The following is a 19853-nucleotide window of genomic DNA, read 5'->3' as shown; positions in this document are numbered from 1 at the left end:
TTCAAGGCCAGGTTGGATGGGGCTTGGAGCAACCTGCTCTAGTGGAAGGTGTCCCTGCCTGTATCAGGGGGAACTGGATGAGCTTTAAGGTCCCTTCCAGCCCAAACCAGTCTGGCAGCCTATGAATATACACAACCCTCTGAGAGTGCAGCTCTTTGTCCCTTTGCTCTCCTGCCCTTTCTGAGTAAAGAGGGAAGGTCGGGGACAATTTGCCTTTGTTCTTTGCTTTTTACTTTTAATTTTTTTCTCAGCTTCTGATGAGATGCAGAGTCAGGCCTTGGGCCAAGACTGCAGTTGGGCCGTCTCTTGCCCAAAGTGTTTTGCTTGTGCCTGGCTTTCACAGTTTAAAAACAGCCCTTCAATTTACATTAACTGCGCAGTACTGCAATCTCAGGTGCAGATCGGGTCATCTTGCCCATCCCTCACTGCTTTATCATCTTGTTTTCTCCATTTCCTCCTGTGATATATTGAAGCTAGTGACATTTTCAAGAGCAGGAACACTAAATCATGTATGCTCTGTGTATGCATAATCTGGAGTAGCTGGTCCAGAATGCTAACAAGGGCATGCTGGCAAAAAGGAATTGCAAGAGAGACCTTGGAGTCTGCTGGGACATACTGAGCCAGAGACAGGAGAAATTGCACCATTTTCTCTTAGTAATGGTAGTCCATTTGCTCCGCTGAATAACTTCATTCCCTCTCCATGCAGCCAGATTAACCAGCCAGAGGTCAGGGTCTTGCATCGTTGGGCTGCAGAGCTCTCAGTGGAGATGAGTTAAGCTTGAGGTGGCTTATGGGCAAAGTATGGTAGGTAAGAAGTAATAAAAAACCCGCAACCAAATCCAAGAGGATGTGTAGATGTGAAGAATCTTACATAAAGTAACCAAAAATACCATGGCTGAACTGTGGGGACTTCAGCTCTCAGGACACTCATCTCAGAGCTGAACTCCAAGTCCTTGCTACGTTTCTCACCCGGGGCTGCTGGGTGCTTCAGCTATGGCAGTAGCATTCATCCAGCTGCTGGAGGCAGGTGAAAAAGGCCCATGTCTGTGCATTGGCTCTATGGCTCCCCTGAGCATCTACAGCAAACTTAATTTTGAGCCAGATTTCCATCATCTTTGCACTCCCCTACCTAGGTCTAAAAATAACAGCGCTGTGCTAAGAACCTGCTATTACGTTTTTCTTTGTGATTGCACCCATCCACATCAGAACCAGTTCAGAGTTGTTTTATTCTCCAAATTTCTGGCTGTATTAGCACTGTCAGAATCCCTGATGTATCACCTTGCAGGGAGTCTAAATGCTTGTCAGTGCCTTACTTTGCATTTGTGTTCTGGGTTCAAAGCTGAAAGCGCAGCTGAACTGAAATCTTTTCTCTGGATGCTGATAGAAATGTAAGAGAAATCTCATTTCATAAAAAAGGTATGAAAGGACCATAAAAATAAGTCTTTCACTAAGCTGATCAACTCAGCTTTTTTATACCAAAAAGGATTCAGAATGAGAAGCTGATAATACAGGCTTTAGTTTGTGGGAAATGAATTAGGTGGTATTTGAGAGAACTATTTCATTTAGGTGGTTCACTGGCATATAATGAGCTACTGTAGTTATATTGCAGCAAGCTAAAATATTATTTAAAAGTTAATTCGTATTTTTAGCATATAATTTCTAATTAACTTGCTGTAGTTATCTTGTTAAATGTCAATTAAATCTCAGAGCATTTCTCACAGGTTTCCTGTATTCATAAAAAGTAATTATACAGCTATTGCTCATGTAGCCCTTATTACTGGTATCATCTACAGCTAAATATATCTTTTACATACTAATTATACATCGCTAAGTGCTATTTTGATAATCAGTAATTGATTTAGCACAATGTATTGTCATGTTACCTCTTCAATTGTCAACCCAAAGTATTTTAAATTCAAGGGTCCGGCCACCGCTTTTGGTTGTGGCCACCACTTGTACCTAAGGTTTGCTGCCATGATTGTATGTGGGTAGAAGGGTTGATCTGCTCTGCCCCAGGCTTCCTAAAGGGGAAGATGGTCAAGCTTCTTTTGGAAGAAAAGCCTCCCAGGTAACCTATGGAAGGATTACCATCCTTTTCTTTGTGTTGATACCAGCATAGAAGGCAAAGGTTGGAATACTCGTTGCTGCATGCAATTTCTCCTCTCCCCAGTTTTGTTTTCATGCTGACGTGTGTGTGACTGTGTGGAGCAGGGTTCCATTGTGGTTGGAAGTTGCAATGGGGTTGGCTTGGCTTGTCATGGCTTCCAAAGCACCAGCTCAGCTCCGTGGCTGAGCAGGGTTGAGCTCCCTCTTCTGAGGCAGGATTAATTACACCTAAGCAGTTAGCAGCAAATACCTGAAGCCCCAATTAACTGTGGTCTGTAACTGTGATGGTCCAGGTGGAAAAAGAGGGTGGAAAAAAGACAGGGAAGCAGGGAAGTGCCTTAATTAGATTTGCACATTTGCTGCCCAGCAGTAACCTGGAGCAAATATTATTCCCAGCCTCAGCATCCTCTGGTCCTCCTCCCTTCCCCCTCGCTGTCTGGATAATATTTACTGGTCCATCAGTGTTATTCAGAGTTTGCCTTTCCATATCCCTTGCCAGATTCATACGTGTCTGTGTTGATATTGATGTTATTCAAACAATGATCATCTCCTTCCCTTGTCAGTTCATATTGTGTGTTTTGTGTAGCACAATCGTAGCAAACAAGCATCCTCCTCTGCTGTTTTCCCATTTATGGTGTTTTTCTTCTTGCTAGGAGTAGTATTTAAATTTCACCAGGCATTGTTGTTGTTCTTCACTCTTGTGTTTCCTACGGCAACAAATTTTATGGATCTGGGAAACAGAATCAATATGAAGTGGGATTGTCCTTATGAAATCCTCTTAATGTCCCAGGAGGCCACGCTCTGTACATCAGGATTAAGAAAAGGGAAAATTACTGGGGGCAGGATTCTTTGGAGGGCCGTTTGTGTGCACATCATGGGCAAATACTGAAATATGGGAAATGGAATCCAGGGGGTTGCTTAGTTTTAATTGAAACCGTTTGTAACCTTCATTCCCTTAAATGACACTTTTTATCTTCCTTGGGTTCTGCTGCACGTTGAATTCATGAAATATACCAAAATTCAGTGTTCTTTAGAGAAAATTCATATCCAGGGATGGGGGAGAGATGGCAAGCCAAATAATAACCCTGGGTGCTAAAAAGTGAACCTGTCATTCAGAGTGCCAGAGCTTTCTAGAAAGCTTTGTGGTGCTACCAGCTCATTTATCTCCTGCATGAAGATGGGTTCTCCATGGAAGTCTTGCCTAATTCTGAGTAACTCCTGTGTTGATATATTGAAGACACCGTTTTCCAGCTCACAGCATCCCTTGTCTGGGGGAACGTGTCTGCTTCAGCTGTGCTCGCAGTTATTCCATGATACTGGTGCTTTCATAACGAAGCTCTCTTCACCAGAGTTCATTAGAAACACAAACTTGGTTGAACTGGGGCAGTTACCCACGCGGGAGCAGTTAGCAGTGGCTGAAATATTCTTTCTGGGAAGACAGTTTTGCTTCTCCTCCAGGAAGGAGGGAGCTTTCCCAGCCTGGTTGCTCACTACGGGTGCTCTCTCTGCCCTGGCAGTTTGTTGCTCTGATTCTCCCTTGATTCACTGTTCTCTTCTCCCCTTGCACTCAGCTGGCCTTTTAGTTTAGAACTTGATGGTTGGTTTTCTTTTTCCTCTGGCAAACTGCTGCATCAACTGCATTGGGATTGCTTTTATGCTGTGATTTTTCATTATGTCAGGGACTGGCTTCCCCTCCCCTGTCAGTTTGTGTCACTTCTGGCTGGACACATGCGCTGCAACAGGGCTGCTTGCCCTTCCTCATCAGTTTGTATCACTTCCTTATAAATATTGATCCATCGTGAGCAGCAGACTCCCAATTCTCTGTCTTACTGTTCCATACCCTAATCCTTGAGCATTTGCAGTGCTTTCAGTGAGGTTAATTCCAATTTAAGCCAGCCATGGCAAGTGCTGTTCGTGTGAAGCATGAGCATCCTGAGTCAAGATGAGTCCTCGTCTTTAGGTTTATTTTATATTCTGCAGAAGACTGTTATCTCCTTGTAAAATACTCCAGTGTTCTCACAAAAGGCCTTTCACTAGGGCATTGCCCAGAGAAGCTGTGGCTGCCCCATCCCTGGCAGTGTTCAAGGCCAGGTTGGACACAGGGGCTTGGAGCAAGCTGCTCCAGTGGAAGGGGTCCCTGCCCGCAGCAGGCTTTGGAGCTGGAGGAGCTTTGAGGTCCCTTCCAACCCAAACCAGGCTGGGATTCTCCTTAGACTCAGCAGAAATGTGCAGTACAAATGGGTGGAAGAAGAGACAGCTGCTCTTGGTGAGGCCTATGTAGACTGAGATGTAAGTGATCTGGAGACAAGGAGTTGGAATAAGAAGAGCAGAAAGAAGGGACGGGACGGAAGAAAATAAAAGATCCAGTATGTAAGAGTAGAGCTTTAGGAATTCTCTCTCTATAGCGTGTGGTTGAATTTTATCCAATTTGCAGTCTTGGCATTTTCCTTTTTTTAATATGTTCACATATTTACCAAGCTGTAGAAAAAAAGCGATGGGAAGTTCCACAGATTCAGTGTGCGTAACACAAATGAGATACGACATATTCCCTCCGAGTATTTTCAGAATAAAGAGGCAGAGAGGAATCAGATAACTGCATCAATAGGACTCTGCCAAAGCATGTTTTAAATATCAAATTAGAATATAATAGTATGCATAGTTTCCATATCAAATTATGACATTATTGGCAGAGACTAGAAGGTGACACAACTCGGAGTCCTCCTACATCTCTGGGTAACAGATGAAACAGTCTTAAATGGAATACAAAGAGGCTTTGAAATCAAATGCGGCTTGTACTGATGTTCTTGTGGTTCAGACAAGGGAAATCCGAATGGAAGGAGATAAACAGTTTTTAATATACTTTTTTTAAGCTAGGTGAGTGGCCAGACTGAGGGATACAGGGGCAGAAATCTGCTTACCCAGGTCATGTAGGTACCTATAAGCAAGCACTCCACTCCTCCCACTGGCACCATTGACAAAACCCTGCTGTGAGAAGTGTAGTTGTGTTGGAGAGACAAAACTGGGTATCTGAGAGTAATTCCCACCAGGGCAGGAGCTGTTCTCCCTGGAGTGGCATCTCTGCTGGGGAAAGCTGTGAGGTGGTTTTCCTCCCAGGGGTATGAGGAGAATATGAGCTATTATTCAGCTGGCTGAACCGTACAGTGCAGTCGTGTTCAGGAAGTACTTGAGAGGCACAGAAATTCTTGGATTCTAGAACAAAATCAACTGCTAATGAGTGGTTTCTAGAAGCCTCTGATGTACACCAGCAGCAGAGATCCCCATGGGCACTGAGGTGGAAGCATCTCTGAGCACTGAAGGAGTTGAGCTCTGCTTTAGGATATCTTTTCTGTTGATCCTTGCTTTCTCTGTGACTTGAGGTGGACAGATAAGCAATATTCCTAGCAGCAAATGCTGTCAGCGTCAGCAGTGATTCCTCCAGGCAGTGGTGGCTGGGCTGTGTGCTCCAGGGACTGGCCGTTGCAAGATGTATTGCTTGGAGCATCAGGCTGGCTCTGCCACTGCCTCCTGTGTCCCTTGTATGTGGGCAGAGGGATTCAGCTCAAGATGTTTGCTTGTTGCATCCTGGCAGCTCTTAAACACAAATTTCATTTTGGTAATTGTGCAAGAAGTAATGTACTTGTCTGGTGGGAGTATCCTGTGAGAGACAACAGCCTGGAGATGAGTGTCAGAGTAGATTGTATGTTGAATATATCACATCCTGTTGACTTTTCAAGTAAGAAGGCAATAATGAAAGCAGGAACATCTGGAAGCATGCTGTGAAACAGTGATTCCTTAAATATTGATGATCTGGTTTTGTAGCCATCACAGTTAAAGCACACAGATGGAGTTCAGAGCTTTGCCTGGACCGCTTGGCTGAGGCAGTGTGGCAAAGCCGTAAGGAACAAGAGGAGAGGGAAAGCCTGCAGTAATCCCAGTTGGATGCGTCTTGTCTCGGGAGTACGGGAACATCTTCCCATTTCTGTTGGTAATGTTCTCATGGAAGATGTGTAGCGACTGGGACTGAGGAAAACCTCACTGTTGTGTGCTCCAGGAGATGCAGATGGGCAGGTTGGACGGAGACCTCCGAGTGTGATGAGAATCCTTGTGGGAAAGGAGCTTTGCACAGTGTTCCCTGCACACAGCAGTGGTTTAGGTGCACTTCAAGTTTTTAGGTCCCTCAGAGATGGAGGAAAAGACAAAGAAAGAGGAAATATTCTTTTCCAAGCCTAAGATATATTGCTCTAATATTTCTTTTTGCCTTTGCTTCTATTCCCTCTTGGCAGTTCCATCTTTCCATACAGCTGCAGGCTGTCAGTGGCTCTCATACACACGCACACGGAGTATTTGTTAACTACAGCTATTTGAGGTGAAGCAGGGAGGTTCTGTGCTGAGGCAGAGTTTTCAGATAACTGCCTGAGGCACCAGGTATTTTGGAATCAAAATCTGGAAAGCAGAGTCATTATTTCTGTTGTTTTAGTGCCTACTTTTATTCTCTTTCCTATTGACAAATGTTCCTTAACCCATATTGCTGTGGGTGGTTTTTTCACATTTGCACTTTACAGAAATGGTAAAAAGAAGGGAGAAAAAAAACCCTTTTTATTTAAACCATCTTTGCAATGTCTCCTACTCAGTATTGCATCACCCTTTCCTGTCTCCTTTTTTGACCTTTGATCTATGGACATAGTGAAGTGTGTAACTTTCCACATGAGACGCAAATGGAAAGTGTCTGGAACAAAAGGGAGCAGAAGGGGAAAGTCCTCTTCATCTCCCTTGTGGCAAAGTGTCAAACAAATCCCACCATTAGGAACTATCTTGTTCAGGGAGGTGCACAGCCATCTTCCTTGCTGGCTTGTGTAGCTGATCTGAGTAGTACTAATAACTGATAACTGCAGCCGGTGGATCTTCCAGCAGATGGATGCTCTCAGGTACAGAAAAGCAGACCTGGGGCTTTATTCACACAAGGGACCCTGGAGAAGAAAACACAACAGCATCAGGGACCTGAGAGTCTGCCCGAGGGACTACTCTCAGTTGCAGACTTGGCATCTGTGTCCTTGTGGTTGGCCTCAGACTTCTCAGCTCATGCTTCTCCAAGCCTTGGAGGGATCTCTGGCTCTCCTTTGCTAACCCAACACATGACTGGTTCCAGTGCAGCTTATCCTTGGACCTTATGTATGATATGTTGATATTGACGGTAATGGAATGTCCTGCAGGTTAGATCTGAGGCTGCTGAATGACAGCTACTAAGTGTGTGCACTCGTACGGACCATCAGAAGAGATGACTGGCCCCGTCTAGACTTCGGGAGGTCAGCAGTTGGGATTGTGCTCTGTCTGTGTCTTTGCTCTTAGCATTGTTTTGTTCCCCCCAGGGTCAGTGTGATGGGGTATGGATGTAGTGGAGGGCACAACATTCAAAACCCATTTCAGATGAAGGAAAATGTGCTTCGTTGCTGGTGATGGTGTGAGTTTAATGCAGTTGTGTCCCGGGGGTCAGGACAGGGCTTTGTTAAAGCAAAGCCCTAAGCGCTGCTGCCGAGAGGTTATTTTTAGTATATAGACAACAGGTATCAAGTAAGTGCTATAAAAATAAGGAGAGGTGTAGGTGACACAGCCGTGGTTGCACAAGTCACTTCTCAGTGACTTCTGGGGGTCTCAGGTGTCTGTAAGAAATTAAGTTCTTCATTGTCATAATGGTGAAAAAAGGTAAAAAAGATTGGATGTGAGTCCGGATATAAAATACTTTCTTCAAGCAGCAGAGTAAGAGGAGCCTCATAACCTGATCCTCCCCTTCTCAGCAGCTTGAAGCTGTGATCCTTTTGTGAGCCTCACAAATCAAAAGGACAGCTTGTCTGAGTTCATGGTGAGGTTTGTGCGTGCACTGTGATGAGAGTCGTGATGGAGAACACTCATGGGATCAGCTCTTCTCAGCTGAAGAGTCTCGGAGAAAGTCCTGAGGAAGGAAAGGTTTGCCGGGGGAGAGAACGTTTTTTATTAGCTCTGCTGGAGATGCACAGTGAGTTTTTTGGTTAGACAGCCCTCTTAAGGCATCTTTCACTAGTTGCAGCGATGTCAGCCGTCACGTCCCTTGCTGCTGTGGGCTGCAAAATGAAGGTCCTACATGCAAAGAGCAGAAGTTGAGGGGGGTTTTGTTGTTACTCCACGAATTCAAAAGCTGATAGCACAGAGCTACTGCCCTGCTGTCCTTGCACAGGCTGCTTCTGCCTCCTTTTGGGAATGTCTCGATTGCCATTAAGATGTGGGGGTTCAGCAGCTGTTGGGAAGGACGTGGAGTGCACAGGGCCTGCAGCCCCCATCCCTGCTGTGAGAAGCAGAGGTCTCTGCTGCTGACTGTCTCATTAGAGGAATTAGGGAGGCAGCACTTGGTATTCCTCAGGGATGCAGCAAGATGCTTGTTTGAACCAACTAGGCGGATGTGGGAAATACCTCAGGGAAGAGGATTTGTGGGGGGACCTCTTGGGAAGATCAGGAAACAGTTGCCCTAGTTCTTTTTATTAGGATTGCGTTTTATGTTTGAACTTTATTCTTCATTGTTAGACTTGATAGTTACTTGGTAAATTTGAATCACACCCAGTTCTTTCCTCAGTAAATCCTTAAACCTGGACCGTAATCTGTTGCAGATACACTGTGGTTCAGATGGATTTTAAGAGCTGAAGATAGTTTACAGAGGCTCAAACAACCCCCTCACAGCTTTATAAAAACATGGAAGCGTGATAACAGAAATACTTCCAGGTCCTAAAGTCAGTCCTTTCATTTGATAACATTCAGATCAGTTTATGCACAAATATTATTCATTGCAGTGTTTTCTTTACGGTTTTAAAGGTGTTTGATTAAGCTGCCTCTGGACTGCAGAGCTGCAGGTCTGGTCTGACACATGAACTGCGTTGGAAACTGAAGGATAGAAACTCATTTACCAGGATTGAGCGGAATCTCTGCAGTCTTTCCAAATCAGATTTAGCCTATATAATGATGGCAACGATCCTTATCTCATTTCTCAGCATGTCAGATAGCGAGAGGTCTCCAGGCGGGGCTCTGCTGTGCAAACTGAACTCCCCTTAAATTCCTCCCTCCTCCTGACAATAGCCATAAATAACGTGGTTGCACGGAAGTAACTCCAACGGCGCAGAGAGGCGAGGAAGCAGATGAAGCCTGACAGCTCCTCCGTGTGTGCGCCGGGCCGGGGAGCGAGGGGAGCCGCGCTAGAGGGGGCTCTGCGACAGCTCAGTGCCTGCTCCCCGCTCGTCCTGCCCTGCGTGATGAAACGCCCCTGAATCCTGGGTTAACACCGGCAGCACGTTTCAGTTAGAGATACGAGCGAAAATCTCGGCTTCTTCTTGTCTTTATGTGGCCACTACCGGAAAAAAACCAGGCAGATGCCTGTAAGCAGGTTCCTGTGTGTTCTCGTGATGGGTTTCTGTGCAGCACACGCTGTCCCTGTCCAGGCAGTTCCTGTGAGGTTGAAGAGGGTGGTTTTGCTGTGGGAAGTGAGGTGATGGCAGGAAACGAGTTGCAGTGGTCATTAAAACTACTGAAGGTGCTTACTGCCAGCCTTTCATCAGCCTTTAGGATGTGTGGTGTCCGAAAATACTTCCCAGGTTTGGAAACTTAAGCAAATGCAAATTATGTGAAGCACCCTAGGAAGTCTGAAATCAGGAACCAGTCCTGCTTGCAACGGTGCATGGATCAGAGCTGTGGTGAAGTCAAACAGGAGCAGAAATGCTGGGTCTGATAGAGAGCGTGAGCAGGATTTTAGCTGGGGATGCTGGGGACAGGCTGAAGCACTTCACTGCTGTGCTGTTGCTCTTCCCTCCTCCCCAGAGTCCTGTCATTTCACCTGGCCGTGTCACTTAGGAAATACATTCACTTTGTACTTTTTCCTGCTCTTCAGTCTGGGAGATAGAGCCAGTCTGTGGCCAGTTATGAGCTTCTCCATGCAGTCGGTGTGTTTTAATCCAACCGGAGGATGTGCTTTAAGCGCAGACAGGGCTGCATCAAAAGCAGCATCACTGTTACCACATCCTCACGTGTTTTGAGGAGCATTCGCCTAGTGACAACGCATCACAAGGCAGCAGATCAAAAAAGTCCATCTACTCCTCAGATGGTTTTTCAACCCACTTTGCTCTGTGAGTCACAGAGCCTGCAGGACTGGGGGGGTGGTGGTGCTTTGGGAGGGAGCTGTGCAAGCCCCCAGCACAGTCAGCTCAATAGAAAGGGTTCTTTCAGGCGTGCCAAAGGTAAATAGGGAATGAAGAGGTGAGAAGGTGGCTTGGGAGCCAGAGGCAGCACCTCTGTCACTCAGCTGGACAGAGCTCACAGCCTCTGTGTCATAGGTACCAAAATTGACTTTATTTGATACAGAAAAGTGTTTTAATTGCTGGCTTAGAATAAACTGTATATGGCATATAAATAGTGCAGGCGTCGAAAGTTTGTGAAATCACAGCAGCAAGCTTACCTGCTTATTTTCATTGTGTGTGAGGATGAGCTGTTCTTTCCAACTGGATAGCTGCTGTAATAGTAATATTACACTGACAGCCAAGCTTGCTCCCAAACCTAATGCATTTCCAACTTTTCTATGCTGATTTCAGGAATTAGAGCTCCTGTAATTTGCATCCTTGTATCAGGAAGCAATGCATTATGAGAACAGCTCATCTACCACCAGGGAAGGACTCCCAGAAATCACTTGTACCGCCGGATATACAGGTAGAGGTGTTTTTATTTTAAATAATAGCAATTTTCTGCTTTAGCCTGTGAATTAAGAACACTGGGAATTTCGAATGTTACTGTTGGACCTGCTGGATGAACAGGGGGATGGTCCAAGTGCAGACACAGGATCACAGAGAAGTGATGAGCTTCCCAGCCTTGTCTCCATTAACTCTAGGAAGATGGTAAAGGTCTCTTTGCTGCTAGTGTATGAAGTCAGAGTGCTGTAAAATGAATCCAAATGGGAATTTTCCATTGGCATTGGAATGCAACAAATACCCGTGCATTGTGGGTTTACATTAAATGAGCTTTTCCAGCTAGAGCAGTGGCTTTTGGGAAGACTCAGTCTTCCAAGAGACTTAAAATGTTTATTCTATTCTGATTTCATTTGTATGCAGCCTCATGGACTTGGAGCAGATTGGTTGTGAAATGTTCATCAATTGTTCATTACTGGACTGTCAATTTATAGCTCCGGCTGTGTCTTTCACAAGTGCTTCTGCAAGCAGGGAGCTTGAAGGAAATCAAGGGCAGGACTGGACTGTGCATTCACAACCCTTCTGGGTGATGCTCCCAAGTCAACAGTTTGGGTTTATTACCAGGGAAAGGATGTATCAACTGCCTGTGCTGTTGCTGAGTTGTTGCTTCTTATTCTTGCATAAATTGAAAAGATACAGTCAGAGCTGTCAGTCTGGGATCTACTATAAGCAGCAAAAATAAACTTAAAAAGTAAAGCTCAAGCAATTGGAAAAGATGGTGCTTTGATAGTGTTTTCTCAAGGCAACTTGCAGCCTAAGCAAAATTATACATAGCTTTTGCCAAGCTTAAGATTTCTAAAATGCTTTGATTTCGCCTCCTTCTCCCTGCATTGTTTGGCACTTTGCTTTCAGTGTGCAGCCACAGCAGGCATCACAAATGTAACATGCATGTAAGAACAGGGGATTTGAAATGGTAACATGACAGAGACATCGCTGAGTTTTAAAGGAAAAGGGGAATGGGATGGGATGGGGTGGGATGTGGGGGGAAATAAGCCAGTACTGCAGTAGGCTAAAGGCTTGGGAGGTGCCTTGTAAGCAGTGTTACTCATTGGTGGTGTTGCTGAGTCAGAGAAGAAAAGAGGTGCTTTTCATCACGTCTTAATGCAGAAATAGATCTTTTTAGTGATGCTCAAGCAACGTCCCCAGTGAAGTTACAGCTTCACATGGGAAACATAACTGAAATCATTTCATCAAGAAGTCTTTGCAGTCATAACTTGTTTGGCGTCGAGGGCTCCCCGTGCCCAGCTGGGATTTCCCCTACGATAAAAACCAACACCAGTTTGGGCCCTTGGCTTCTTTAGGTGGGTTAGGATAGAGAACCAGGAATGTGTGAGCTCCAGGTTGCTGGGTGATGTACCTTCTAACGACTCTCTTCCTGGGTTTTTATTTTGACTGGTTTTTACCAGATCCATCCTCCTTGGCAGGTTGGGAAAGCTCTCTTGTATTTGCTCTGAGTCACTCAGCAGAGGTGAGTTTTTGTTTTTAAGGGAGGCAAGAGGAAATCATTCCAGTGCAGGATCCAGCATTCAGGTCCTTTTATTCAATCAAATTCTTCACTTGGTAACATATTGAGTCTTGACTTTCTGCTATACAGGGAATGACAAATGAAGCATCAGGGATGGGAATCGAATGATTAGGACTTGTAAACCCCTCATTTTGTTTTGCTGTCTCATTGTGTTACCAGAAAGCAATCACCCTTCCTGTAGTTAAGCTTTTTATTTTGTCTCATAGATTTGTCTGGTACAGGAAGAAAAGCAGTACCTTTTGTCTTCCTATTTCTGTTACAATTAATGTGGTTTGTGTTCTGGCAATAGCCATTCCCACTTGCAGCATACACAATTCACCAACCTTGCAACTGCTACTCCCTCTACATAAATCAATCCCTGTTTAATTTTATCCTGTACAGAATTTGACCAAACCCTCAGGAATTGTTTCGAAGAGCGGTACAAGTCCAGCTTTTTATTTTGATCAATTCCGAGGGCTGTAGGCAGCTACCCTGTAATGTAATCATTGCTCATGGAGAGCTGAAGTGTTGTGCATAAATGTTTATGTTGAAAATCAGACAGCAAAGTTTTAGTCATCAGTGCTGTGTTGTTCCCAGGATTCGAAATCCCGAGTAACTTGTGAGTTAAAAGCACTGGCTTTGAGACTGCAAATAAGACTCTTATTCTAAAACAGGAGGTTTTTAAATGATTCATAATTTAACTTCCATATGGCTGCAGTGCAATAGGGCTACGTTATATATGGACATCTAATAACAGCTTTAATTGGGCTTTAACAAGGAAAATGTTTTTGTGAGTGTGCACATGAGGAGGGGCTGGGCTCTGCTCCCAAGGACCAAGGGATGGGACAAGAGGAAACGGCCTCAAGCTGCACCAGGACAGGTTTAGATGGAGCTGAGGAACAATTCCTGCCCCAGAGGGTGCTCAGGCATTGGAACAGGCTGCCCAGGGCAGGGCTGCAGTCACCGTCCCTGCAAGTGTTCACACACCGTGGAGATGAGGCCTCAGTGCCATGGGTTAGGGGTGGCCTGGGCAGTGCTGGGAATGGTTGGACTTCATCATCTTAAAGGCCTTTTCCACCCTGGTTGGTTCTTTGATTCTGCACTGGTTCTCCACCTACATGAGAATAAAACTGAGGGAGTTCATCAACCCAGGCAGCTTGGAGGAAAGCACAAGGGAGATTCCAGAACTTGTTGCAGGCTTTGATTCTTTGCAAGAAACATCCCTCTGAGCTGTGCTGGGATGGGGACTGGTTGTGACCCATTTGTTCCCCACATCTCTGCTTTGCTCCTGGGTTTCCTTTCTAACCACCCTGAGCATGGGCTTAGAAAACATGGCAGAAGGGAGCAAGCATCCAGAAAGCATGTGGGAACAGGGGGCATTGCTGCAGTGAGTCTGAGTGGTTTGGGTCTGAGCCTTTCTCTGCTGCTTCCCCAGCGATGCGCAGTGCTCAGGGCAATGTCCAGACCCTTTAGAGTGAAACATGCCTTGAACTGTTCCAACACCTTTGCTGAAGTTGCCTCCTTCCCACTCAGGTCCATCACTAAGTACTTTAATGTCCTTGGGGAACACCTCCAGTTGCCACTCTGCTAAGGCTTGGTGGTGATGGAGGCTTTTGGGGGTGTTTGGCAGGGGGATGAGAAGCTCAGGGAGGGAAGTAAGGACCAACTATCCTCAACTTCGTCAAGAGATGCAGAACTACTTGCTTTGAAGAGTTCAGCATTTCTTGCTGAAATGCTACTGGGATTTTATTTTTCCCTACCTGATAACAAATGAGTCCAAAAAAGCTTTCTGTCATGTTACAATAGAAACGAGACAGATTGCACCATTGCTTCAGCTCTCATTTTAATACCTGCCAATACCATTTTGCAAATCCTGGAGTGTAATAATGAAAAAAAAAGGAAGTGTAGCTAACATGAGGTTAAAAAATGTCTTTAGTGTGTAAAATATGAAGCTGGATGACACATAGGCAGCTGCAGATGCACTAATTTGATTTCATGCCTTAGAATCAACTGTTCTCCTGCACTGAAAGACACATTTACATCCATCTGTCAAAGCCGGTTCCTTGTCTTTTCAGAGTTCCTCCGCTCTTCTTTCATCCCAGGCTCTGCTCATGGGGGGATTTGGAGCAGACTTTTCCAGCCCACCCCTGTTTTTCAGGAACTTGTAATAAAAATCAATTTTTTTCCTTCTTTTTGTTTTTGCCCCTTTATTTTCTTTCCTCTTCTGAGTCTTAGGGAGGTATTATTACAGGATTATTAGACAGAGAATGTGGGATCTGAGTGCTTAAGCTTTAATCCTCATAAGCCAAAGTCCTGGCTACAAAGCTGGGTTCATGGCATTCAGAATCATTGCTCCAGCCCTCGCAGCAGCTCCGTGGCCTCCTCTGGACTCACTTCAACAGCTCCACATCCCTCTTGTGTTGGGGGCCGTAGAGATGGATGCGGGACTGCAGATACTTTCTTGATGCCCAGCGGGCTCTATGAATGCACAGACTGGGGCAGCTGGTGCCTTCAGGTGTTACTGGGATGTCTGTGAGACAGATTACCTTCCCTAGGGGCAGACCTTTCTGTTGTTTCCAATTTGTCTTTGCTGCATAGAACATTGGGTAACTGAAATCAAATTTAGATCTTGTCCATCGTAGGTGCGAGCAAAATCAATACCTTTCATATTCCCACCACAGCATGAAACTCTCTGGATGGAAATTAAAGGTGTTTGATGAGCTGCTAAGTCAGCCGAGCCGCTCTCTTTTTAACTGAGTTTGTAGTGAGCAACTCAAAAAGCCAGAACTCTTTTATGATTTAATTTGCCCATTTAAATACATTTAGGTCTTACCATCAAGAATCCATCACCCCTCAGATAGTCTCTTCCAGTATTTTGCTAATGGTGGCTGGACCCATTGTTCACATTAAACTGAAACATGCTTTAGAGCAAATCCAGTATGGCAAGATGCTGTTAAGAGGAAACATTAGTGAGCTGTTAGGACTGCAGTGGTGATGGCTGAAAGGTTTTTGCTGCTACGAGGTACAACAAATTCCTTGAGGCTTTTTCCTGGTTGTAGGGACAAAATAAGTAGTGGAACCTGTAACTGGCTCTTCTCAAAGAGAGAGGCAGAAAACCAGAGGTCAGTGCTGAAGCTGCATGAAGCTTATTAATTTTTGCTTCCTGAATTTTCATAGTGCTAAATTGACTTTAAAGTGCAAAGGCAGCGTTCATGTCTTCACCCAGTGTATAATCACACAAACTTGCTGCTGAAAGATCCAGCAAAGTTCTTGGAGTTGGCTTGGGTGTCTCTTCTGATGGCAAGTACTTGGTTCTGCTTGTAGGAGGCCTAAGCCCAAAAGATGCTGTATAAAAAGGGACACACAATTATTTCAGTTCCAGCATGACTCTGTATTATCACCTTAGGTTATTTAAATAGTCTTTTAACACCTGGACAGGGCAAGATAGGTGTTATTTCCATGAAGTATCAGGACTGATGGGATAGTAATGGGGGTCAGGTAGTAGTTTATTTCTGTGGCAAAGAAATGAGGTATTTAGTGGCATTGTGGTAGATCAGTAGTCTTGAAGCATCTTGATTTTTCTTAAATGCAGCTAAGTCAGCTGAAGCCTTCGGTGTGCTTGAAAACCCTCTGATTTCTGTTAAGCATGGGTTTGCTTAACATGCACAAAAGCGTGTGTTACATTTTAGAGGATCTGTTCTGATGTGTGAGTAAAACTCTTTAAGAGAGAGATGGTTTCAAGTGCTTCTTGTCAAGAGCAGGGTAAGAATTATGGCTCTGGGAATACTTGGCTCTCTGAGGGCTTTTGCTGGGGCAGAGCTGCAGAATAAGGCATTTTGGTCAAAGGGGAAAAAACCTCCAGCCTGCCTCATGGTGATTGACTGTGTCTGGGCTCTGAGCCCTCAGTGATGGAGAGAGCGTTTTGTGAGCAAGAGCTGCGTGCTCAGATCCTCCCTGCAAGAGGGCTTTTCTGTTTGCATTCTTGGTGCAGTCGGATGAGGTACAAGAGGGAGAATCTCCTCTTTCTCTTTTAATTTTGTATCTTCCAGTCTGAAAATTAAACCTGCTTTCTCAGTGGGACCTTTCCCTTTTACATCACGTAGCTTCGTCCTCCCCCTCCTCCTGCCCAACACTTAATGGGCTGCAGGCAGCCAAGCCACGAGTCTGTGAGGAGAGTGAAATGATAATTCATTCGGGATGGAAGCAGGAGGCAAAATGTAATCCATCATATCTGCTCTATCTCATTATAGAGGTGAGATACAAGAGAGGGCAAGCTGTTAATAAACTGGTGGATGAAGTTATTTTACCAATCTGTTACAGCAAGTGAGGATAGATGGGGGTAGAAGTGCATTATTCACACCTTTTCCTAATCCTTTTGTTCCTTATTCTGTGGAAATGCCTTTGCAAAGCCTGTAGAGCAGCAAGGCTTAGGGAGGTGACATCCAACCCCTCAAACCCTCCTGGTTTACCACATCTCAGTAAATACCCATTCTGGAGCTGCAGGAGGGGATGGCAGCAGGGCTGGGACAGCTGCCTGGACTGGAGGGGTGGTGGCAGGTTCATGATGGTTTCTGTAGAGCTACTCTTTGTCATGGCCAGACCAGATCTCCTCACCCCTCGAGGCAAAGCTGCCCCCTGGAATTGAGCATGGGGGTACCAACGTGCACCTGCACTGTGGGGGCTGCAGCTTGCACCTTCATGTTACTGATAGGCTGAGGAAGTTGGGGCTGTTCAGCCTGGAGAAGAGAAGGCTGCATGGAGACCTCAGAGCAGCTTCCAGTATCTGAAGGGGGCCTATAGGGATGCTGGGGAGGGACTCTTCATTAGGGACTGTAGTGACAGGACAAGGGGTAACGGGTTAAAACTGAAACAGGGGAAGTTTAGATTGGATCTAAGGAGGAAATTCTTTCCTGTTAGGGTGGTGAGGCACTGGAATGGGTTGCCCAGGGAGGTTGTGAATGCTCCATCCCTGGCAGTGTTCAAGACCAGGTTGGACAAAGCCTTGGGTGCCATGGTTTAGTGTGAGGTGTCCCTGCCCATGGCAGGGGGTTGGAACTGGATGATCTTAAGGTCCTTTCCAACCCTAAAGATTCTATGATTCTATATCAGTAGTGTGGGTGTGATGGGAAGCTGGGGTCTGCAGGGCTGCAGTGTCGCACCACTAAAATCCTTCCACCATTTCTTCTCATAAAAACACTTCAGCAGAGCTTGAATCTGGTCGTGTTCAAAAGCTGCTTCTTGGAGGACAACAGAGGCATGCGGATAATGCGCTTCAGCAGCCCCGTGGAATAACTTATTTTGCCCTTTCTTTACCCACAAAATTACTACTTTCTCTTCGGCTGTTTGTCATCTTGTGCCACCTCTCTGGCAAGGATGAGACCTTGTTCTGGAGCCTTACTCTGGGCAGATTTGTAGCATGGCTGGGCTAACAAGAGTTCAGTTTCAGGGCTGCCATTTCAGCAGTGAGCTGGGCTGCTCTAATTGTGCTTTATGTGCATTCCAGTCTGCAGAGGTAAAATTTCACAAGAAAAATGTTTCCATGCATCCAAAACTAAGGTAGTTAATGAAAAGAAAGCATAGAAACAACTCAGGGGGCAGGAATGTTGGTTTTTCACATCTTCTTCTGATCTTACCTACTAAGGTTCACCCCCTCCACCGATGAAGCCTTCTAATTCATTGGTACCCTGAGTTATTTTCCACTTCTGCCATACTTAATGTCTTTAATTATTGTGACTGTAGCTCAGTATGTGGGTAAAAGGCATGGAAACCCTACCAGTCACTCCCTTGCCATGAAAGCGCTTCTCCTTCCTCCACCTTTCTGCTCAGCTGTCACTGCTCGGGCGAGCAGTAGTAGGAATAATAACAACAGAATAACTTGCAGAAGATAAATGAGGTTCCTGAGTTGAAAAGACTCACTCTGTTTGCACCAGGGAGGACTAGATTGAGACATAACCTCATTAGCATTTCTGTATGATCACAGTAGGGCTGCAGGGGTTGAGACTAAATGTTTTCCAATTCAAAGGAGAGGAGAGCAAATTTACAGATGATGACTTTATTAAGTTTAAATCACTATAAAAGTAGCTCGGCAAGGCTTGAGTGTGACATGGAAATCCCTCCGATTTTCCTTCCCATTACACAGCATCTCAGGCAAGTTCCATGCAAAGTGCTTACATAGTTTCCTTCATACTTGGAGTCAATTTTACATAGTTTTAAACTGAATTTGTAAGCATTAAAATTCTTCCTTTTTGTAGATGCATCAATGAAAAATAGCTTTGAAAATAGGCAGTGAGAGACATCCCAGGAGGCTTTCATAATCCCTGCGCTCAATGTCCCAACCCCTCAGTTCAAGTCAACAGCAATCTAGAACTGAAACACATTTTAGCAAATACACAAAGTAATTAGTTTTGTTCTGTCTTTCCTATCATTCTGTGGGACATAAATAGCCTGGAGCTGTTCTTAAGAAGGGAGTAGATTGTTGGCACTTCAGTATCTTTCACTCACAGTAAATGGCTCAAAGTATTATCAGAAATTCTAGTCTCACTTTCATTCTTCACATAGAGATAATGGCCATATCCTAAAAGATGCTTTTACACATTAATTACTCCTGCTTTGTCGCACGTCTCACCAGGGTTTGCTGCCTGCTAACCTCTGCTCTCCCTGGAAACGTGCCTTTCCAAAACAGGACTCGGATACTCCAGAGCAGTTTGAGGACAATGTCGGTGCCGTGCTGAGCTCAGTTCTGAATGAAGGATGTGATTTCCTAGAGCTGCTGTCTGGCATCTTTCAGAAGCTCCGAGCTTGCTCTAAAAAGGAGGAGCAGGAATGTGATGTGCGTATTTGCAGAAACAGCTGGACCTGACCTCAGTTCCAGTGCATGGCCCTTCTAATTCTCTACCTGCATAACCTGAGGACATCCTTGTTGTCCTCCTGAGTGATTACCCGCTGCTTCTTCTAAAGGTCACAAATCCTCTCTTTGCTCCTAAGTTCCAGCCGAAGCTCCAGGGCCACTGATTGTGAGACTTCTTCCAGCTTCCCTATGGTGGTGAGTGAGCCATCATCCTTGTCCTTGTTCTACCCTGTTGGTGACGCTGCTGGTTGTTCTACCCAGGTCTTGTCAACTACTGTGCCATGAGCTGTGGGCTTCCGGCAGCTCTCAGCTACCCCTGAGGTTCCCCTGGTTTGGGACCCCCCCTCTGTGCACCACATTAGTGCTCTGCTGTGGATCCTGCTGGCGCTGGGGCCCCTCACCTCGGAGGCAAAGAAGCAGGACTGCACATACTTGACAGGCACTGTTTCCTATCTCCTTGGAGCCCATACATCTCCTGAGTAATACAAGCAATCTTACACAAATTTGAAGTTCTTGATGACATGAGGAAGGCATATGCTACTGAAAAATGATGATAAATGTGTGTTATCATCATTTAAGCTATCCATCAGTAAGCACTTTCCTGAATAAGCTGGAGGAAGCACTTAGTGTGCTCCAGATCGGCAGT

At 45.3% G+C, this 19853-nt stretch overlaps 1 long non-coding RNA gene across 1 annotated transcript in view; it reads left to right on the top strand.

The window, feature by feature from the left end:
* Positions 1–10808, top strand: part of LOC130594680 (uncharacterized) — a 93974-nt gene extending 83166 nt beyond the window's left edge. Inside the window, exon 4 of the long non-coding RNA XR_008971139.1 lies at positions 10707–10808. This is a non-coding gene — a long non-coding RNA (uncharacterized LOC130594680). The remainder of the gene's footprint in view (positions 1–10706) is intronic.
* The last annotated feature ends 9045 nt before the right edge of the window (positions 10809–19853 follow it).

The sequence above is a fragment of the Pezoporus wallicus genome, unplaced genomic scaffold, assembly GCF_028554395.1.
Source record: "Pezoporus wallicus isolate ANWC-B61680 ecotype Strahan unplaced genomic scaffold, APGP_CSIRO_Pwel_v1 scaffold_7736, whole genome shotgun sequence".
Lineage (NCBI taxonomy): Eukaryota > Metazoa > Chordata > Aves > Psittaciformes > Psittacidae > Pezoporus > Pezoporus wallicus.
This window is presented reverse-complemented; position numbering and strand designations above follow the sequence as displayed.